The sequence below is a fragment of the Doryrhamphus excisus genome, unplaced genomic scaffold (genome assembly GCF_030265055.1).
Source record: "Doryrhamphus excisus isolate RoL2022-K1 unplaced genomic scaffold, RoL_Dexc_1.0 HiC_scaffold_27, whole genome shotgun sequence".
NCBI classification, from domain to species: domain Eukaryota; kingdom Metazoa; phylum Chordata; class Actinopteri; order Syngnathiformes; family Syngnathidae; genus Doryrhamphus; species Doryrhamphus excisus.
The window spans coordinates 466248-483462 of NW_026652245.1; the positions used below are offsets into that span (position 1 = coordinate 466248).

General features: G+C 50.3%; 6 non-coding genes across 6 annotated transcripts; 1 reads left to right on the forward strand and 5 right to left on the reverse strand.

Moving 5' to 3' along the window:
* Positions 1-2417: 2417 nt before the first annotated feature.
* Positions 2418-2490, reverse strand: trnav-cac (transfer RNA valine (anticodon CAC)). Its single transcript has one exon. It is a non-coding gene; the product is annotated as a tRNA-Val (tRNA).
* An 8616-nt stretch (positions 2491-11106) lies between these two features.
* On the reverse strand, positions 11107-11180 carry trnat-ugu (transfer RNA threonine (anticodon UGU)). Its single transcript has one exon. It is a non-coding gene; the product is annotated as a tRNA-Thr (tRNA).
* A 3662-nt stretch (positions 11181-14842) lies between these two features.
* On the forward strand, positions 14843-14924 carry trnas-gcu (transfer RNA serine (anticodon GCU)). Its single transcript has one exon. It is a non-coding gene; the product is annotated as a tRNA-Ser (tRNA).
* A 281-nt stretch (positions 14925-15205) lies between these two features.
* Positions 15206-15278, reverse strand: trnak-cuu (transfer RNA lysine (anticodon CUU)). Its single transcript has one exon. It is a non-coding gene; the product is annotated as a tRNA-Lys (tRNA).
* Positions 15279-16157: 879 nt separating this feature from the next.
* Positions 16158-16231, reverse strand: trnat-agu (transfer RNA threonine (anticodon AGU)). Its single transcript has one exon. It is a non-coding gene; the product is annotated as a tRNA-Thr (tRNA).
* Positions 16232-16573: 342 nt separating this feature from the next.
* trnag-gcc (transfer RNA glycine (anticodon GCC)) lies at positions 16574-16644 on the reverse strand. The gene has a single exon. It is a non-coding gene; the product is annotated as a tRNA-Gly (tRNA).
* Between the last annotated feature and the right edge of the window lie 571 nt (positions 16645-17215).

Below are 17215 nucleotides of genomic sequence, written 5' to 3' on the forward strand. Positions count from 1 at the left end.
GTGACTGGAGGTACAACCGTTCGTGTACAGGGAGAAGAGCAGAGGAGAAAGAACGCAGCCCTGGGGGGATCCGGTGCTGATGGTTCTTGTATCGGAGAAGTGTTTCCCCAGCTTCACACACTGTTTCCTGTCAGACAGGAAGTTGTAATCCACCCGCAGGTGGAGTCAGGCACGCTCAGCTGGGAGAGCTTCTCCTGGAGCAGAGATGGGAGGATGGTGTTGAATGCAGAGCTGAAGTCCACGAACAGGATCCTAGCGTAGGTTCCTGCGGAGTCCAGGTGCTGGAGGATGTAGTGGAGGGCCAAGTTGACTGCATCGTCTACAGACCTGTTGGCTCTGTAGGCAAACTGCAGGGGGTCTAGGAGAGGGTCGGTGATGACTTTGAGGTGAGAGAGCACAAGGCGCTCAAAGGACTTCATGACCACGGAGGTCAGGGCGACGGGTCTGAAGTCATTAAGTCCTGCGGTCCTTGGCTTTTTGGAAACCGGGATGATGGTTGCGGTCTTGAAGCAGGCAGGCACGTGGCATGTCTCCAGTGAGGTGTTGAAAATCTCTGTGAACACTGGAGACAGCTGGTCAGCGCAGTGCTTCAAGGCGGACGGAGACACAGAGTCCGGTCCAGCTGCTTTCCGGGGGTTCTGTCTCCTGAAGAGTTTGTTTACGTCTCTCTCGTGGATGGAAAGAGTCGTCACTGAGGTGGTTGAGGAGGGGGAAGGGAGGGCCATTAAGGCAGGTCTTGGTGGAGATGGCTGGAGCTGGAGCTGTTGGAAGGTGTCGAGGGGGATGGTTGCTGGACTGTCCGTTTGTCTTTCAAAGCGGCAGTAGAACTCGTTCAGGTCGTTGGCTAGGCGTCGATCGTTGATGGAGTGGGGGGCTTTAGGCTTGTAGTTGGTGATCTGCCTGAGCCCTTTCCAGACAGACGCAGAGTCGTTAGCTGAGAATTGGTGTTGGAGCTTCTCAGAGTACAGTCGTTTAGCCTCTTTCACCGCCTTGCTAAACTTGTACTTTGACTCTTTGTATTTGTTCATGTCCCCACTCCTGAAGGTCTCCTCCTTCGCCAACCTTAAATGTTTGAGTTTGGCTGTGAACCAGGGTTTGTCGTTGTTGTAACTCACCCTGGTGCGTGATGGAACGCAGCAGTCCTCACAGAAGCTGATGTAGGACGTCACAGCCTCTGTGTACTCATCCAGACTGTTGGTAGCAGTCCTGAACACATCCCAGTCAGTGGAGTCCAAACACGCCTGGAGATCCTCCACAGCCTCACTGGTCCACTTCCTTGATGTCCTCACTACAGGTTTGCAGAGCTTTAGTTTCTGCCTGTACGCAGGAATCAGGTGGACCATGATGTGGTCAGAGAGTCCCAGAGCAGCACGGGGGACGGCGTGATAAGCATCCCTGACTGTAGTGTAACAATGATCCAGAATATTCTCCTCTCTGGTCGGGCATTTGATAAACTGTTTGTATTTAGGGAGTTCGTGGGTGAGGTTGCCTTTGTTAAAGTCACCAAGGACAATAACTAAGAAGTCCGGGTAGGTCCGCTCCACACACAGTATCTGGTCGGCGAGCATGCGCTGTGCGTCCTGCACGTTGGCCTGCGGCGGGATGTAGATGCCAACCAGAATGAATGAAGCGAACTCACGGGGTGAATAAAAAGGCTTGCAGTTAATGGTGAAAGATTCCAGGTCAGGAGAACAGTGCTGCTGGATCACTGTCACATCGTTGCACCAACCACTGTTGATATAGAAACAGATTCCTCCACCTTTGGTTTTGCCGGAAAGTTCCGTGTCTCTGTCCGCGCGATGGAGTTGGAAGCCAGCCAGCTCCAGCGCAGAGTCCGGTATTAATCCACAGAGCCACGTCTCAATAAAGCACAAAACCGCAGATGAAGAGAAGTCCCTGTTTTTTCCCAACAGCAGTTGTAGTTCATCTAGTTTGTTGGGAAGTGAACGCACGTTAGAGAGAAATATCCCGGGTAGCGACGTGCGTAATCCCCGCTTACGAAGGCGCACGAGCGCGCCGGCCCGTTTTCCTCTCCTCCGGCGTTTCGCTGCGTGTGCAAGGGTGAGCGCACCTTTGACCAATATATCCAAAATTTCCGCTGTTGGAAGCAGGAATTTAGGAAATAAATCCTCTGGTGTTGCTCCCCTGATGTTCATGAGCTCTTCCCTGGTGAAAGAGCTCCCGGTACCGGCGCAAAAAACAGTTTTATAACATAAAACAAAGCAAAACAATGCGCACCAACACACCGAGGCAGCCGTCCGCGGCGCCATCTTGGGTAGATCAGTCATCCGGGAAATATGGATTGTGTGTCCAAACTGGGGATGGATGCTCGTGTACACACCTTCAGACATCAAGCAAATATCCTTGTTCCCATTTGTCATCTTGATTTTTTTGTAAAAGGAGGTCTTGAAAGGCCATTTTTCCACCCAGTTTCGAACTGGGGACCTTTTGCGTGTGAGGCAAACGTGATAACCACTACACTATGGAAACCTGAAGGATAGGGCTTTTAAGGGGACTGGTGAAGTCACAAAGCAGTTGCCAAACAATGAAACACGACGATGTGTCCAAAGTGGGGGCAGATTGACAATTGTCCAAATGGACAAAGATTTCTCCTTTGTAGGGAAAATTGTTCCAGAAATAATGGGCTTTTCTTCAACAAAACAAGACATCACAATCGCGGCTTGAAAGAAACACCTTAGCCACCCTCGGGGTCACTTTGATATCTCGGTGGACTCAACTTGTGCCCTTGGAGTCAATGGTTTGTAACCTCCTCTAACATTGTCTGGATGGCTGGATGTCTGGCCTTTTGAAGAATGAAGTTAAGGTCCTTTCAGCCAGCCAATAAGCCTTTTCAAATGATTTACCAAGTCACAACCTAAACAGGGATTGTTCTGAAAACCGGTCTTGAACCAGGGACCTTTAGAACTTCAGTCTAACGTTCTCCTAAGTGAGTATTTCAGCTTCTCAGGTGGTGTTCTGCTTTTTCAGTCGTGGGTAAAAGTGGGGGCAGGGTGAAGCTGTGTCTGTGCCACGTATGTTGCTGTGTACCTGGTCCAGTGTGTTCTCAACTTGGGTTGGAATGTCCCCATGCCGGTAACGGGTGGGGAATACAGTCCGTTGATGAGGATAAGAGCTACAGAAAATAGGAAGGATTTCACTGGTTGAAGTCTCCAGCTACCATAAAAACGGTCATGGGCCACAAGCCTGTTCTGAATTCCGCTTTGGCCAATCGACACTACATCAAGTCAGCAGCAGTCCTTGTTAGTATAGTGGCCAGTATCTCCGCCTGTCACATGGAAGATTACGCGGTTCGATTCCCAGACGGGGAGTTCCTGTTTTGTGTGTCACGTTGAACCTTGAGCAGGGTTGCGGTTGCAACAACCAGTCCGGGAGAACAAGACCTCTATTCATCTTCTTCTCCAAGTGCTCAGCTGTGTTGTACAATCTGACAGTCCTTTGCTACCAAATCATTCCACTCGTGGATAATGGACCTGACAAGGAAAATGACAGCTGTGGGATTTCAACCAGTGGCTCCTGAGCGAAAGGAGCCTTAATCTGGTGCTTCAGACACTCATCCGCACAACCCAAAACAGTGCCCTGATCAGGAAAAAACTGTGACCTTGTGAGGTTCGCTGACAACGGAGGACACTGAAATGGAGCCGCACAAAGGAGGGTACCTGCACTGTTTACGTGTCCGTCGACCAGGTAGACCGGGATTCGATTGGCGGACTTGGAATTGTTTTTATGTGCAGTGACAGCAGTTCACAGACAGCGCTGAAAGATGACCCGAACCATTCGACCAAGGACCAAGACAAATCCTATCTCCAGTCAAAACCTAACCAAATGTCAGTTCCCTGACCGGGAATCGAACAACGGCCGCGGTGGTGAGAGCACCAAGTCCCAGCCACTAGACAACCAGGGACTGCATCATGTCTGCACTCTGAAAGGCAGAGACTGTGTCGCTTTGATGTACTCCAGCAAAGGAACCAAAATAGTTCTGAGACTGGACCTTCTCTGCCAACACTGCATCAGCAGGGGAATTAGCTCAAATGGTAGAGCGCTCGCTTAGCATGTGAGAGGTAGCGGGATCAACGCCCGCATTCTCCATAAACTCCTTTGTTTTTTTGATGAAATGTTCCCAAGTAGCGAATACTAATCCGGGCCCCACTCCCGATATCTAGGCCAAATACAGCCATAGGTATCACCCTAAACTGGATTCAGAGTCCAGAGTGCTAACCATTACACCATGGAACCCTTTGTTTTGGATGTGACTGGCACCTTCTGGCGTAACAATGGAGGCTTTGCAAACCAGGACAACAACTTTGCTCTCTGATGAGCGCAAAGTATTTTCGGGTACAATCCAGGGGTCTTGTGCTCTCATGATTACTTACACTCCATGTGGGCATGTGCCCCCATTAGTAATTTCTGGCAAGCAGTGTGCGAGGACCTTTCTTTGGCACTTGGGACCTCTATTCCTTCCTCACCTGTATTATGCTTGTTGGGTGATCTTTCTACAGTCAACGTAGAAACAAATCACACACAACTCCTCATCACAGCGTTAAGCATTGCCAAGAAAACCATTCTTATCAATTGGAAATCCAAAAAAAAACTGAACATAGCCTTTTACAAAAATCTTCTGTTAGATCATATAGCAATTGAGAGAATGTCTGCTGAATCCAAAGAACAACTGTCAGAATTTCAATCTATATGGGCTCCAATAATTAATCTCTTAAATTAATCTCTTAATGTAATTCTCGAAGGGCTGAGTGTGCCTGTCTCTGCCCCTGGCGGTCTCGTTCCTCTGGCTTGGGGCATGGTCTTGGTCGCCGGGTTGCCCTGGCGTCTGGGGGGTGGGCGGGTGGGTGCCGTGTATCTCTGTCCCTTCCTGCTGGGCTGACCCCCTGGAGGTTCTGGTGGGGGTTGGTGGGGGGCTGTCCGGATCTGGGGATGGGGCGTGGGTGGGGTGGTGGTGGTCGTCCCGGGGGTGGTGCAGGCCGTCCCTCGGGGTGGTGGGTAAACGGGGAGCCGCATCCTGTGGGTGGTGGGCGCCTGCTGCTGCTGGGGGGGGCCTGTGTGCGTCCGGTGGCGCTGGTTCCTCCGCGGCCTTATTATTATTATTGTTATTATTATTATTATTGTTATTATTATTACTATTATTATTATGGTTACTATTATTATTATTATTATCAATTACTTTACTTTATTTTTATTTTTTTTATTTATTATTTTTATTCTCAATTTTAATTTTTGTGTATGGTAGGTGTATGGCCCCGGGTGGGGCGCCTGGTAAGCTCATACGGGAGGGGGGGTCTCGTTTGTGCAGCTTGGGCTCTGGGTGGGGAGGTGCGGTGCTGGGGTGGGGCATTACCTGCTTCCCTCCCTTCGGTGGAGGGATGGCTGGGTTGTGGTGGATGTGGGGCGGGCGGGTGGGGGGCTGGCTGTGGGTGCGTGGGTAGCGGGGCGGATAGCGGTGGGGGTGGTGCTCTGCGCGGCGTGGGCCGGGATTAGCGGGGGGCTTGCTTGGGGGGCGGGGTGGTGGGCTCTGGGTCGTGGGGGGGCCTCGACCAAGGGTTGGGGGGTGGGGCTGGCCGGTGGCTCACGGGCGCTGTGGTGGAGGGTGGGACTGGGGGGGGCATTCACTTTTTGCGGCTGTTGGGGTATCGTCTGCCTGGTGGGCTCTGCTGCCTGGTGTGTGTGTCTCTGTCCCGCCCTGGCACTCTTGGCTCACGAGCCCGGGGGGTGGGGTTGGGCTCTTCCCCATGCGGGTCCCGGTTCTCCTGCGGTCTCTGTGGTGTCACTCCCTGGGCTGCCATGGTGACGGATGTGTTGCCGGGGCGCGGTTCCTGCTGTTCTGGTGGTTGTAGGAGCAGCCTCGGGGCGTGTGGTTTGTCCGCGGCTCCTGGTGGTCCGGGGGTGGCATAGCTGGCTCAATCTCTGGTGGGGCCCTCCGGGGGGGAGCTGGCAGGCCGGACTGGCCGCCACGATGGGCTGGGTGGGGCCCGTGGTTGGTCCTGTGGCCCAGGGCTTGCTCCGGGCGGCTGGCTTGCCCGGCTCGGTTGGCCGGTAGTGCGGGGTGGGCGTGTGTGGGGCCCCGATCCTCCCTGCTGCACTGCACCACCTCACATACATGTAGGACTTTGGGGGGTGGCTTGCAACTGGTTTTGCCGGGGGCGAAGGGTTTCCTTGCGGATGCCCTTTTGTCCTCGGCATTCCTCTGGCTGGTCACCCTTCAATTTTAACCGCACCTTAGACACTCAGTTCTGGGGGGGGTCTGGGCAGGCAGGGGACCCACCATTGCTCAGCTTCCTTCCACACACACACACACATACACATACACCACACACATAGGTCAGCCCTATGGGACAGGCCTATTTTTAATTGCACTATCTACACAATACCATCTTCACACACACAGGTGTAGCGGGCTGGACCGGAGAGCCTACTGCCTACCCCCGCGATTGGCCCGCTGGCTGCTGGGGCTTGGCGGCTCGCTCGGGGTGCCCTGGGCTGCAGGATATTTTGGTCTGGTCTGCCTGGCCTTCCTGGGGGTCCCGCTGGAACCAGCTGACGCCGGGGCTTGCCCTGGTGTCATGATTGGCGCTACCTCCCTGGATCTGTCCTGGGTCGCGGGCGCCAACGTGCCCTTGGGGGGGCGTTCACCGGCCTCCAGGCAGTGGGGTCCGCGCTGCTGGTGGCCTGAAGTCTACGGTGGTGGCTTGGGGTTGTTGCGCTGTGGTGGCTGCTGCGGGGACCGGGCTGTGTGTTGGGAGGGGACCTGATCCTGCTCGTGGGTACGGGGGCCGGGGTGGCGTGTGGGGATGGGGAGCATGCTCCTCGGGGTGGGGCCTGCTGGGGGGGCGGTGCTCTTTCGGGCGTTTGGGTGTCTGCTGCCACTGGTCCTATGCTCTGCCGCATCGCTGTCCCTGTCTTTGCCCATCCCCAGTCTTGCCTTAGGGCTCGTCGGGGATGGTTCTCCGGTACGTGGGCGGAGCGCTGCTGGTTCTGGGGGCGGGGGGGGGGGCTGGCCCTCCCGGTGGATGGTGGGGTCCTTCGGGGGCCTTGCGCTGGTCTTAACTCCTCGGCTCTGGTGCGTGGCCTCCCCGTGACTTGGAGCTATGGCTCTCCCTCACGGGGGTGAGCTGCCCGGTGGATGTCGGCCGGCGCAGTGGAGCGCCTCACCACTCGCCTGCTCGCCCCCTCCACTTGCTCTTGTGCGGGCCTCCTCCCCTCGCCCGCTCCTTTGTCTGCCACACTGCAGTAGCCCTGATGCCGTGGTCGAGGGGAGTCTGGGGGTGCTATGCCTTGGCGGTCCGTACCTCCCTGGGCTCGGGGCCTGGTTGTGGGTCTGGGACCCCTGGGTCCCCCACCCTGTGATGCCCCGGACGCCCCACCCGGGGACGTCCACAGCATGTGTGTGTATTGAGTGGATGGGGTGTGCATGTGTCTGAGTTTATTTTATGTATTTATTGTTTTAAATACTTAGATAATTAATGATCAGTTTTATTATAATTATATATATATGTATATATATATATGTATATGTGTGGATGTGTATGTGGGTATATGGCCATGTAGATATACGGGGGGGGGGGCTCGGCGGGGGTCTGGCGTAGGGTGTTCCATCTCAACCGCCCGGTCCTCCATGGGGCAGTGTGCCCGGGCCTCTTCTGTCCTGGCCGGGGCGGTCCTATGTCGGTGGTCGGGCCTGGGGTTACCTGGGGCGGGCCGGGTTCTGCTTCCTGGGGGTGTGTGGGGGGCGGGAGGCGGTGCCTCCGGCCGTGGACGGGCTCCCTTCCGGCCGGCAGGGGCGCCCCTGTGCCCACGGGTGTGTGGCCTTCGATGCCCTTCTGCCCTAGTAGGGTATGGTCTCCCGCTGGTCTCGGGGGTGCGGCTCTCCTCCGGCCTGCTGGCGCCCTGTTGCCGGTTGGGATTGCTCCTCAATGGCCTCTTGCTGGTCTCTTCGGGGAGTTGCTTCGGGGGCGGGTCTTGGGGAGTCGGCCCTGGCTTTGCCCACACCCACGGGGCCGGAGGATCTCTGGCGGTGGGAGCTTGACCTGACTGCGTGGGGCGGGGTTTGCTGGGTGGTAGAAGGCAGTCTCTCTCCTTTTGTCATTCTCAGTGACAATTACACATTCACACACTCGCATTCACATACACAACACACCTCCATATGGGCACTCACAGCACATGGGTGCTTCTCTATACAATCTACTATCTTATCCCTGATGTTTATATAGTATTGGTATGCTATTATTACAGTAATAATGATGTCAAGCAATGAGATTTTAATTACTGTAACTGTATGGTTGCAATTGTGTTTACTATCATGGTTCATGTCTTCATTGTTACTATTGCTACTGGTAAGTTGGACTGTTTCATTCCACTGATATCATCTCCAGTGTGACCCTTAGCCATCATTGACATTTAACTGTTCTGTTTGTCACTGTTGTTGTTTTGGGAATTCTTGTTGCTGCTGTTTTTGTCTCTCCCTCTACTGCCCCCCCCCCCCCCCCCGACCCCACCTTTCTCTTCTCTCTTCTTCTTTTCTGTTCTTCTTCTTGCTCCGGTCCGGTCGTCCCAAATGGCATAACAAAGACATCAAATAACGGCAAATAAAATTTCATGGTACAGGGAAGTTGTAGCCAACACCTTTCCTGACACAGAGCAAATCTGTCTAGCATGTAAGGGCATTTAGATCAACAATACTATCTGCCCCAATGGCTGGACGGGACAAAAAAAAAAAAAAATAAAAAGAACAGTTTCTTCCCGTCTGCTGTCAGCCTCATCAACAAGTCCCGGAACCAGCCAAGGTGTTGAGGGAATCTGTTTCAGGGGCCTTAAAATCTCATCTCTCTTATTTGCAGATGATGTGGTTCTTATGGCCTCTACGGGCTGTGACCTTCAGCGCTTACTGGGACGGTTTGCATCTGAGTGCGAAGCGTCTGGGATGAGACTCAGTACCTCCAAATCAGAGGCCGTGGTTCTCAGTCGTAAAAGGGTGGAGTGCTCCCTCCGGGTTGGGAATGAGGTCCTACCCCAGGTGGAGGAGTTTAGGTATCTTAGGTATGGTCACGAGTGAGGGAAAGTGGGAGCGTGAGGTCGACAGATGGATCGGCGCAGCCTCGGCAGTAATGTGGTCGCTGTAACAGACCGTCGTGGTTAAAAAAGCTCTCAATTTACCGGTCGATCTATGTTCCCACCCTCACCTATGGTCATGAGCTTTGGGTCATGACCGAAAGAATGACATCTCGGATACAGGCAGCTGAAATGAGTTTCCTCCGTAGGGTAGCTGGACTCACCCTAAGAGATAGGGTGAGGAGCTCAGTCATCCGGGAGGGCTCAGAGTAGAGCCGCTTCTCCTTCACATCGAGAGGAGTCAGTTGAGGTGGCTCGGGCATCTAGTCCGGATGCCTCCCGGACGCCTCCCTGGTGAGGTGTTCCGGGCATACCCAGCCGGGAAAAGGCCCCGGGGCAGACCTAGGACATGCTGGAGGGATTATGTCTCACAGCTGGCCTGGGAACACCTTGGTGTCCTCCCGGTGGAGATGGAGGAGGTGGCCGGGGACCGGGAAATCTGGGCTTCCCTACCAAGACTGCTGCCCCCCGCGACCTGGACCTGGATAAGCGGAGGAAGACTGATGGATGTGGAGGTGGAGAGGTGTGACATTTCTGATCAAATTCAGAGGTCATGTGTTGGTCCCGAAAACGGTCTTTGCACTTTTTTACACCGATGAAAGGTATAAAAACAGCCCTGTTGCATTCGGAATCGGACCCGGGTCTCCGGGTCTGCTGAAACGACCGAAACATTCCCCATTCATTTCCAATTATAGCGAAAGCCCATTATGAATGTAATATACTTTTGTCCAGGAGTGGCGCTGTGGCCGCTTTTTCCTCCATCCATGTTGAACTTTGGGTAATAAACAGCACAATTGCTTTTTCCGAGCGAGCGAGCGACGAGACGGACAAAACTACAGTAAAAGAAAACAGCACAAATACTTGAAAATATTTTGTCTTTGAACTGTTCTGCTTTCATGTTTTTATGTGGCTGTTTGTGGTGTGGCGGTGCCACTTCCGCTATTGTTCGTTATTTACGACCGCCGCAGTATACCTATTACCCGTAGTATACCTATTAGCATTAGCAACAGTTACATTACATTAGCAACAGCTTCAGCCAAAGCAAAGCCAGGTAAAAACTTAATCATGTGTCCCTTTGTTCTCATAGTTGCATCTTGTTTGAACCAAATTACAAATGTGTATTTCATGGTTTTATTTGCCAAGAGCCCAAAAAAGATTGTCCATCCAAACTTCTCCAACTGCTGCCCACACTGGACCAGTGAAGACTGGAGGGAGGGTATTTCTCCTTTCTATGAAAAGGAGAAACAAAGACGGCAAAATAAGTGAACAATACGTATATTTATTATTCATAACTGCTTACATGTAGATTATTATTTATTTTTTATTATTGAGAGTGTTCTTGAGTGTGGTACCCTGATAAATAAATATTCTTTGTTACATTGCATTGATCCTCTCGCCCGAAGACAGCTGGGATAGGCTCCAGCACCCCCCGCGACCCTTGTGAGGAAAAGCGGTAGAAAATGAATGAATGACATTGCATTGATTTTGTATTTTATTTCAAGCACTGGTATCAATATAAGCCTGATAGGAATAGTTTGTAATGATATAGGGATTAATTGGAAAACAATAATATTGTGGAGAAGAAAACAGTCACTTGACTGATGACTTAGACGGGATTTGAAAACCTGAATTCATTTCTCTGAAGTCTCTCTGCTTCTCCAACGTCTCTCTTGCATCCCGATTGGCTGGCAGCAAATGTCAACACCACACGCGCGGCCCCCGCTTGGCAAGTGAGAATTCTACCACTGAACCACCAATGCCACGTGGGAACACACTGTAAGAGAAAAAAATTAAACTATCAAGTGGATGAGCCTCTGCAAAGTGGCGCTGAATGACAAAACATGGCGTAACGGGATCCACAACAATCATGTCAGCTGTGGATGCACCATTGACTCGTTTTTGAAGGGCAAGTGACAAAAAGAGGTACGTGGGTCAGAAATCAGCTGCCAAAGTTTCACGGACTAAGCAGCCAGGCACTGCTGGGATTTGAACCCAGGATTTCCTGTTTACAAGACAGGCACTTTGACCAGCTAAGCCACAGCGCCAGCCGAGGAAGTCACCCTGGCAATGCTACCTTTACTCTTCTAGACATAAACTGCTCCAACGCTGAGATGATGCCATTTGTCGTGTGTCATTCGGTCAGCAGGGGGAGAATCCCGTATATTTGGCACCAATACAAAGGGTTTACCAATTGGGAAGAATGCAAGGGCTCTCCACAAGTGTCACACAAGGGTCTAGAAACGGTCCCTGGGACTGACACAAATAACTAGGCTGTTAATCTGGACTAACTGTTAGAATAAAAAGTAAATTCAATTATTATAGTGTTAAGTTATCACCCTTATATCCGTTTGCTTAGACGATAGACAATAGTCTTGAGTGTTTTAAAGCAGGAACATTCCATGACGCTGACCAGCAACTCCCAGCACCACTAATCTTGCAGGTGCCTGGGAATATCAGTAGCTACCTTGAAGATGTTCCTGTTCATCATGCAAAATGGGCCAAGATAAGAACACATAAGAACACAAAAAGTAATTGCTCTCACATACACACACACACATAGACAACAAGTACAGCTCGTGCAACTGCTTGCTTCCCCCTCCCCTTAGAGTTGCACGACCATGTATTAGGGACCTCCTAAAGAAAATAAAAAGAGAGGAGCATGAATGGCATCCTCAGAGTGGAGCGGCATGTCACTGGGTTTGTTTTTTCACTCTTCTCGCTGCGAGAAATTTTGAATTTTGTTGTCTGTCTCTTCTGTAATTAAAGTGTCACAGGAGTTTGAACCTGAACCTGAAGTTTGGTGCTGCATTCAGGTTGCAGTCTCTAATGAGGCGTGGGTTTGAGTCCCACTTCTGACAGCTTCTTGCATCTTGAAGTGGCGTCACCCTTCATTCTAAAGTGGCCGAGGCTGCTCCTCATGGGCAGTAAACCAGGGGTGCTTTTCAAAATGACCGCTGCTGAAAAGTATACAAAGCAGACCTATTGCATTCTGGGGTCTTGCGTTTCTCCAGAAAACAGTCTTTGTTCTTCAACATGACCTCTGATAAAAAGTATGAAAACCAGAGTCATGGAAATACCAGTAGAGGACTGCTGGAATTAGAACCAATGAGCCCCTCTTTGCTTGGCATGTAATTTGACCAACTAAAGCATAGTGCCTGCGAAGCATGCAAACTTGACAATGATGCCTTTAGTAAAAAAGGAAATCCTGTGCATCTGGCACCGACACAAAAACAGTTCACCAATGGGGAAAAATGTTCATAAAAGGGAGGGAGCCCAAAGCCAAACACATGTGTCAATTGAGCGGCCCTGGGTGGGCTCTAACCACCAACCTCTCAGTTAACAGCCGAACGCGCTGACCAATTGCTGCATAGAGACTACATCCGCATCACTGCAGTAAGGTTTCAGTAAGTTTCCACTTTTGACAGAAAGTTGCAAATACTCAAGTGCTGTCCACCTTAACTCTCAGGTGGTCCGGTCTGTTACTTTTCAGGTGTCATTCTGAATTCTGCCCTTTGGCAGGAAAAGAGCCTTTGTCCTTTTTCAACATGAGCTCTGGGTAAAAGCTTAGATATACTGTATTGGCCGGGAATCAGACCCGGGCCTCCCGCTTGGCAAGCGAGAATTCTACCACTGAACCACCAATGCCCGCCTGAGGTGCCTACCTTTTAACTGGAACTGGAAAGGCTTGTGTAGCCCCGCACACAAACCAAGTGTCTTCCTCACATGCACACCCAATGTGGGTCTCAAACCCAGGACCCTGAGAGTAAGAGTCTCATGCTCTACCCACTGAGCTAACCAGGCCTTTTTCTGCTGTAGATATAATTTTTTGTTTTTCTTTTTTATCGATGTGGCCATCTTGATGTTTGATCAATTCCACAGACAACCTTGTTTCAGAAGGAGTGAGACTTTCAGTCATCTGTAGTTCTACAGTCTCCGACTCAGGCAACATCTTTGTACCCGACATTTCCAATTTATGATCACTCTGCAACCGCCCCTGAACAGACACCCATGTCCACCCTCTCTTGGGGAACTATTGACTCGACTCAATTAAATGACTAAAACTAAAACCAAAAGACCATAGTTGGAATCCTCCCAGCCTCGTTGGCATATCAACGAGTATGTCCACACCCCGAGGTTATCAAACTCGCTCCCAAGGAAATGTTGGAACTCGGGAAAGCATTAATGGCAAGAAGTAGGATTAAGAATCCTACTTCTTGCCAAAACCTACCCTTTGAAGTAGAAGGAGAAGCCTACCCTATGGTAGAAGATAAGATATGCCTTTATTCACCCCTCAGTGGGAAAATTTGCAAGTTCCTGCAAGTTCCGCAACAGCAGGGGGAGTACCTCAGTATGTTTACAGACCATGGACTCCTCCTAAATTTAGATAAATAGCCTTATCCATGCCAAAACCACACAACAACCTTGACCAAATCCTGACTGACATAACTGACTTGGTACATAATCACCGTCTCAACGGCACTGAATTAGCCCAACTGTTGACATTGACCACAGGCTCCAAGTATGGTGCTTTTTGTACGGCCATTTAGCCAATTCTGCCAAAGAGGAATTCAGAACACGCTCGTGGCCCATTGCCATTTTTATGGTACCTGGCGACTTCAACCAGTGAACTCCACTGTACCACTTATCCTCATCAACGGACTGTATTCCCCACCCTTTACCAGCATGGGGACATTCCAACCCAAGATGAGAACACACTGGACCAGGTACACAGCAACATAGTACGTGGCACAGACACAGCGTCACCCTTCCCCCACTTTTAGCCCAGACTGAAAAAGCAGAGAACCCCCTTTGCAGCTGAAATTGTTCAGTTGGGAGAGCGTTGGATTGAATCTCTAAAGGTCCCTGGTTCAATCCCAGTTTTCAGCACAATCGCTGTTTACATCGTGAGTTGGCAAATAGTTTGTAAAGGGGTGACTTTGTTCTCTTGATTTCATCAACATCGATCACGACAACACAGCCAGACAATTACATATTAAGACCAGACAAGTGCAGTTGGGAGGTGACGTACAACAAATGTTCACAGCATTAGGTCTGCAAAGTGTTCAGCTGATGCACATTTACTGGAAAGGAAAATGGGCTTTTGTCACGGTAGCCATGCCGACACAAGCTAAAATGTTTCTCCCGCCAGGACAACACCCACATGAAATTCAAGCTTTGCTCGCAGACAAATAAGAACCAGCTGAAATGAGCAATCTGCACCTCCAAGTCTGAGTTTATGGTTCTTGCCCAGAAAAGCATAGCTCACAGCCGTAATTGTATAGTGGTTCCTACTCTGTGTTGTGGCCACATCAACCCCGGCCGATTCAGGGTCATGGCAGGTGTGTGTTGCTTTTGTAATTGTATTGTCTGAAAAGACAAGATTGTCTGTCCACTTGAAGTGTGGTGATGTAAGAGTACACTAGTTTTGACCACACCTGTATTTTTAGTAAACATTATTAGCATGCAATGAATCAAAGTATAAGGTACGATGTCGGAGATCGAGAACGCTTTTGTTGGCAAAAAAGCCATAACATATCATTTCGACAATAAGGATATCAAACCCGCTATTTCTTGCATGTAAAGCAAGAAACTCTGGCCTTTGAGTTAAATCCCCCCGCTGCACAGGAAGGCTGCCACAATTTCTGCAACACCAAAACACTAACTAAGATGTGTCATTTTGAGTCAACAAGACCATGTCCACAAAGGAGATGAGGTGACCGAGAGGTTAAGGTGATGGACTGCTAATCCATTGTGTTCTGCACGCATGGGTTCGAATCCCATCCTCATCGGACTATACTAATGCACCAGTTTTGACACCACCTGTGTTTTTAGGAAACATCATTAGAATGCAATTAATCCAAGCATCCGGTACGATGTGGGAGATTGAGAATGCTTTTTGCAGGCAGGCATCGATTCCACTTCATCTCACATGCGAAGTGAGCGCTCTACCATTTGTGGTCCTACAAGAATGGGATTTGTTTTTGTGTACTTCGAATGAAATGTTTTCCGCATGTTGCAGAATTTTCCACAGGAAAGAAATCTTTAAGATGTATCACCAAAAGAGCTGAACCGCCCAATGTGGGGCTCGAACCCACGACCCTGAGATTAAGAGTCTCATGCTCTCCCGACTGAGCTAACCGGGCATTTTTCTGCCACGATATCACTTTTTAATTTTTTTGAATTGATGTGGTCTTCTTGATGTTTGATCAATTCCACACCCAACCTAGTTTCTCAGGGAACAAAGGAGCGAGAGGTTCAGTCATAGCTGAGAACTTTGGAAGTGTAGTCATCTTAACCCTCCTGTTATGTTCATTTGCCAGGAACAGCCATGATGTTCCCGGGTCAGTTTGCATGTTTATTTATCTGAAAGATGTCCAACACCAAAAAAATCCCCACAAGCATTGTTAGTTATTCACTACTAACTCCATTACTAACTATTCTATCAATGTTTAGAGCAATGGTGTACCTTACCTCTCACAGGTAGTGGTTTAATTAATTTTAATTAATTAATTAATTGAATGAATCAGAGGCATCATGAACAGTCTGCATCAAAACATTATCTGAAATCCTGTGGCAGGTTTCTGGCATTGATTCTTAATTCAGTTGCCATCCCTGATAGATGGTAATGGTAATGGTAATCATGCCCGCGTGGCAGGCGAGTCTCTTTGCTTGTCTGACGTCTGTGTCGCATCCTGATTGGCTGGCAGCAAATGTCAACAACACGCGCGCGGCCCCCGCTTGGCAAGTGAGAATTCTACCACTGAACCACCAATGCCACGTGGGGACACACTGTAAGAGAAAAAAAATTCAACCGTCAAGTGGATGAGCCTCTGCAAAGTGGCGCTGAATGACAACACATCACAATGTCATACTCTTTGGATTCAAGCACCTTCTGGCGTAATGGGATCCACAACAATCACGTCAGTTGTGGATGCAACGTCAATTCGTTCTTGAAGGGCACGTGACAAAAAGAAGTACATGGTTCACAAATCAGCTGCCAAAGTTTCACTGACCAAGCACCCAGGCACTGCTGGGATTTGAACCCAGGATCTCCTGTTTACTAGACAGGCACTTTGACCAGCTTAGCCACAGTGCCGGCAGTGCATCTGGCACCAACACAAAAACAGTTTGCCAATGGGGAAAAATGTTCATACAAGGGAGGGAGTCCAAAGTCCAACAAATGTGTGAATTGAGAGTCCCTGGGTGGGCTCGAACCACCAACCTCTCAGTTAACAGCCAAACGTGCTGACCAATTGCGCGACAGAGACTACAACAGCATGACTGCAGTAAGGTTTCACTAAGTGCTGTCCACCTTAACTCTCGGGTGGTCCGGTCTGTTACGTTTCAGGTGTCATTCTGAATACTGCCCTTTAGCAGGAGAAGAGCCTTTGTACTTTTTCAACATGAGCTCTAAAGAAAGGTACAAGCTAAGATATACTGCATTGGCCGGGAATCGGACCCGGGCCCCCCGCTTGGCAAGCGAGAATTCTACCACTGAACCACCAATGCCACATTGGGAAACACCATCGGAGAACAAATTAAATTGTCGAGTGGATGTGCCTCTGCAAAGTGGCGCTGAATGACAAAACATCACAATCACAACACACGCACGGGATGCCAGGGGAGGCCGAGTACTAACAGAGCTGAGCGAGAGGGCATAAGAAAAAAAATTGTGACCTTGTGGTGGTTACCCGACAGCACCAAGGATATGGCGCACGTCTGATGCGTAATGCATGCCAGGTGATGTTCATCTAGCGAGCGGACATTCTTGTGGGGGACAAGCTCAACAGTAGGAATGTTGAGAGAACTGACCAGTCCGCTATCAATGAAGTTCTCGTCCGCCCCAGAGTCAATTAATGCTGTGGTAGGAGAAGCTTCCCCCGCCCAGGATATCTGAAGTCGGCCCACCAAAGCGGATGATGCAGCCGGTGTGGTTGGAGCGGGCAGTGCCAGCAGCTGGGGAATATCCCTGGTGGAGGAAGAGCGTTGGCGTGCTGGGCGAACTGGACAGCGGGAAATTGTGTGTAGGACTCCCACAATACAGGCACAGCCACAGGCGTGGACGGTGACTCCTCTCCGC